This window comes from Sander lucioperca, chromosome 12 (genome assembly GCF_008315115.2).
Source record: "Sander lucioperca isolate FBNREF2018 chromosome 12, SLUC_FBN_1.2, whole genome shotgun sequence".
Classification (NCBI taxonomy): domain Eukaryota; kingdom Metazoa; phylum Chordata; class Actinopteri; order Perciformes; family Percidae; genus Sander; species Sander lucioperca.
Window position 1 is genome coordinate 2,693,272 of NC_050184.1, and position 5,581 is coordinate 2,698,852.

Consider the following 5,581-nt stretch of genomic DNA (forward strand, 5'->3'; position numbering starts at 1 on the left):
CTCTCCAGCTACCAGTCCACCACCATACTTTGGTCCGTATGGGGACTTGAACAAGCAACGCTCTGGTTCCCAACCCAACTCCCTACTCCCTACTGACTGAGCTACTGCCACCCCCTAAAGTCGCTTTTTAGAATATTTCTTGAGTAAAAGTCTTAAAGTACACTGATATGTACTGTATACTTTACTGGCCCAAGTATCAAAAATAATGTCTGATATTAAATATACTTGTAAAAGAAAGAAAAACAACTTTGATTATGAACTTTATTGTGGCTTCCTTATGGTAAAGCATAATATTCAGGGGTTCCACGCCTTCTCAAACTAAAAATTCAAAGTCTGACTGACATCAACAGAGAGAAAAAAAAAAACAGAAACTGAATTTTCTTTTTCTTTTTTGTGAGGAAGAATCTTTCACTCCAACGTACGAAAACATTTCTTGCAAATAACGAGTAACGAAGATGCTTATAGGCGAAATGTATCGCAGTAAAAGTAGGCTATAGCTTACGTTTTATTCACGAAATGTAGGTTAGTGCAGTAAAAGTAAAGTTTCCAAAAATATAAATAGCCTAAAGAAGTAAAAGTACAGATACGTGAAAATTCTAACTAAGTATTTATACTTACAATACAACACTGTGGACCCCAGGAAGAATAGTTGTTACTACGGTAACAACTATTGGGGACACTAAATAAAGTATACACTGGTAGAAAAACTCAGGGCTATGACGCAGAAAAGCGAGTTAACAACACGAGGGCCCATTGGTGATTTTAGACCATTTTTAGGGGGCTCAAGTCCCCCAAAAAATCTCGCGAGCTCCAGTTTTCCACTCGCAGATCAGTCTGGCATCTTGAGATTGAGAAAATTTGGAGCCGTTCGCCAAACGACCGACCAATCAGCGTTGGTTTTGAGGCGGGTTTAGGTGTGACGCAACAAGAAGCAGATGGCGGCTTCCACGGATGAGATGAGCGTAGCTATCGCGCAAGTTTTATCCAAATTAGAAAGTATTCCTTCATTGAAAGAAGAGCAAAAAACGTCACTGGAGGCTTTTCTCGGAGGAAAAGATGTTGTTGCTCTTCTTCAGAAGTGTACCGTGAAAACTTGGTGGGGATTGTGTTGATGAGGTTCATGTCCCATACAAATGGTAAGTTTAAAACGTTAACGTTAGCTACGTTACCTAACTTAATTGTATGTTAAACAATGGCCTTAGAAGAACCGCAAGGTCCTTGAAGCCAAACTAATGCTAGCTACACTGACTTAGCTAGCTTCGTTGATCTGATTGGTTGATTTGGCCCATCTATCACCAACATAGTTGGTGATAGATGGTTTATCCAATCAGCTAACCAGTATTTTCGCCCCTTCCCAAAAGTTCTCCAACGGAAAGTTCCCAGATGGATATGCCGAGCAAATGCGAAGCAATCCATCTGGCGGAGTCAGGTTACTTCAGAACTGCCTTAATTCTTTGTGTCATTGATTCAACAAGGTGCTGGAAGCATTCTCTAGAAATGTTGGCCCATATTGAGAGGATAGCATCCCCCACACCATTACACCACCACCACCAGCCTGCACAGTGGTAGCAAGGCATGACGGATCCATGTTCTCATTCTGTTTACGCCAAATTCTGACTCTACCATCTGAATGTCCAGGCAACATTTTTCCAGTCTTCAACTGTCCAATTTTGTGCGTTCATGCAAATTGTAGCCTCATTTTCCTATTTTTAGTGGAGATGAGTGTTACCCGGTGGGGTCTTCTGCTGGTGTAGTCCATCCGCCTCAAGGTTGTGCGTGTTGTGGCTTCACAAATGCTTGGCTGCATACCTCGGTTGTAATGAGTGGTTATTTGAGTCAAAGTTGATCTTCTAACAGCTGGAATCACTCGGCCCATTCTCCTCTGACCTCTAGCATCAACAAGGCATTTTCGCCCCCCAGGACTGCTGCATACTGGATGTTTTTCCTTTTTCAGACCATTCTTTGTAAACCCTAGAAATGGTTGTGCGTGAAAATCCCAGTAACTGAACTGAAATACTCAGACCAGCCCGTCTGGCACCAACAACCATGCCATGCTCAGAGTTGCTTAGATCACCTTTCTTTCCCATTCTGACATTCAGTTTGGAGTTCAGGAGATTGTCTAGACCTGGACCACACCCCTAAATGCATTGAAGCAGCTGTCATGTGATTGATTGATTAGATAATTGCATTAACGAGAAATTTAACAGGTGTTCCTAATGATCCTTTAGGTGAGTGTATGTAGCATTATACCAGAAATTATGAATTATTTTGACTAAAAGTTCAGAACAGAGGATGTTGACTGGATCACAGACACGTATCTGTCAAAGTTTAGTCAGGACACTGTTTTGAAACATTTTTTTCAAGTGCTACAAAATTATATAAAACATCCAAAATGCAATTAAACTAATCATTAACTTTACCTGTGACATACATCGATGCATCCGTGTTATTTTTGGGTAATTTGGTTGAAAGAAACTCATATTTCTGATATAAAAAACTTTGAAAAAGGGTCTAATTTGACCCGAGGACAACACAAGGGATAAGATCTCACCATAGGCCCCACGAGTCCCATATTACACAATGTAGCCTGTATACTTTACAAGGTAACAAGACAATCTAAAAATTGTTAAAGAAAAAATTAAAGTCTACAAATGACAGTGTTTTGTGTTTGTCTATGCTGCTCTCTGCTGGACAACACGGAGAATTTGAGTACACCTCAATTGGTTTTCTGTGTTTCTGTGATTTGATTTAAAATGGCATGGGAAGTTCATGTCACCATGAAAAAAATAAAGTTAAATAATTGCGTTTTTAATTTCATTATAACTTGGTACATGCATGCATAAAAGTAAAATATGTATATGACGCGATGTGCAAAAAAATGAATGCTGCTTTGTCTTCTTTGTCGGTTTCTTTCTTTGTTTGATTACTTTTTTAGGCATTTTAAATCTTCCATAATTCATCAGGGTGAAGACAATAGCTGAAAACATTTGGCGATTAAAAAAAAAACGGTGTAAGCGAGAAGAATTGTGGATGTGACATTAACGTTATTCAAATTGAGAAGATAAACTGTGCATAACAGATATATGCAGTCAAGGGGTGGGAGACACACTTAATGAAGTCAATGCACACTTACTTACTTTGTGAGCAGTTATCAAAGGCATTTTTGTGGTGTTTGGTGTTTTAAGCCCCCAACGTCGCCTTCCAGGCAGCGCGGCAATTGTTATGGTTGTGTTTAGGGTTAAGTTTAAGGGGTTAACTGCCTGGAAGGCGACGTTGGGGGCTTAAAACACCATCAAGCCCTTTTTGTCTCTATGGAAAAAATGTTAACTGTTTGTTGTAGCATTAATGCATTTGTTAATGGATGAATTAAAGATAGATTCTGCCATCCCCTCTCTGCCAATATTATTTGTATAACATTATTTTTGATAGGACAGCTGAAGACATGAAAGGGGAGAGAGAGGGGGAATGATATGCAGCAAAGGGCCACAAGTTGGAATTAAACCCCATCATTTATTTTTGATAACTTACAGTTCAGATGATCAGATATCCATACTTCTTTAACAAGAGGAGCCAGTAGGGGGCAGATGATTGCACCTTTACCAAAATCCAATAACCTGTTCTTTCTGGAATAATATCCCAAGTAACATTTGTTTTATCACAGGAAAGGTACATGATAAAAAGAAAGTCAAATCTTACCTTCACTTAAATTATTTATTATGAGGCTTCTTATTGTGTGGTTAAAAATATTAGATTTTCTTCTGTGTCTATGTGAGCTACCTTAATGTTAGCCATGTAATATACTGTAATATATAACCTTGTTTTCAAGATATTTCTCTATTTGCTTGGTTTGTTATTGTTTTTATTTAATTCTAATATTTAATTTTTATTTTTTTGGAGTCTTTTTTTGTTATTTAGTTCTGTAAGCAGATATTGTTGTACTTATTTTTCTTTTCTTTTCTGTATATATCATGAAATGTTTTAATATTGTCTGATTAAATGTTGTTTTGGACCCCAGGAAGACTAGCTGGTCGTCTAGGCGTCAGCTAATGGGGATCTTTATAATAAATACAAATACAAAAAAACCTGTGGCCGCTGCGGCGAGGACTGAGCATCTATACATGGGGCGCACGCTCTACCAGGTGAGCTACCCAGGCGCCCCAAAAAGAACATTTTTTTAATGACATTTCCTGTGATGAAAATATTATGAATGATGAAAACGCAATTGAACTGATCATTCTCTGGATCGTCACTACCAGAGACACCTTCCACATTGTCACATTGTTTTCACAATTTCATTTGGTACGCCTACATTGTTACTAAAAGAATATACAGTAGATACCGGCTGTCTTGACTAAAGCAACTAAGGCTACGTTCAGACTGCAGGCAAAAGTGGCCCAAATCAGATTTTTTTGGGGTCAAGTGACCAGGACAGACTTCTTCAGAAGTAGTGTGAACACTGAAATCAGATCTAGACCACTTCCATATGTGGTCCTGAATCAGACCCAGGTCGGATTATTTTCAATGTGGCCGCAGTGTGAACAACCAAGGAGGATTTGATGCGACTTTTATCAACCTACATTGACATTTGTCACAATTATGCGCCGGTGGGAGTTAGCCCTAGACACAGACAGTAACATTAAAAACTGACAGAAAGTTTAGAATAAACTGCGTCTCTGTGAAGCTATTCACATCGCGGTCCCACCACTCCTGGCTTCGTCTCTGCCTCCACACAGACCTCTGTAGTGAATTTGCAGCCACAGCCCCGCAAAAGGCCAAAATAACCAACTTGGCTCTCTCTCTTCATTCTTCTCCTCCTCAGCACCTGCTCATTAATGTTACGGCTGCCATTACACAAACATTTAGAAATAAAAAGTGAAAATGCTGACTTCCTCCATAACCTCCCTAACGTTAGTGCAACAGCTGCTGCGTCTGATGTCATTGTTATTGTTCTTTTTATCATGCGGGTCAGTTCGAAACCGCAAACAGTTCACGCTGGAATCTGATAAAGGCCACATTTTAAAAGGTAACGTGAACAAACAAAAAAAATCGGATCTGAGCAAAAAATCTGAATTAAGCATTAAGACTTGCGGTGTGAACGTAGCCTTAGTGGAAATAAGTGCAACAAACATCACACACACATCACCACTTTATCAAATAAGAAACCCAAGAAAGGGAAGCAAACTTTATTTATACGTCACATTTAAGACACAGTGCTTCACACTGACAAAAAGGAAACAAACAAACAAACAACATATACATACAAATATACAGACATTAATAAATAAATAAATTAATACATAGCACAGAGAAATAACAGCTACTTCTCCAAAAAAAAGTGAAGCTATTAGATCTGCTTTGACATCAGGTGACTCGTTTAAGAAACTACTAACTAAACTATACATTTTTTTTTTAAGATAATTTTTTAGGACTTTTTTCTTTATGAGATATAAACAGATATGAAAGGGAGGAGAGAGAGGGGATGATATGCAGCAAATGGGCCGCAGGTCGGGTTCAAACCCCAGCTGCTGGCAAGGACTCAGCCTACATGGGGCGCACGCTCTACCAGGTGAGAGGTCGCCCC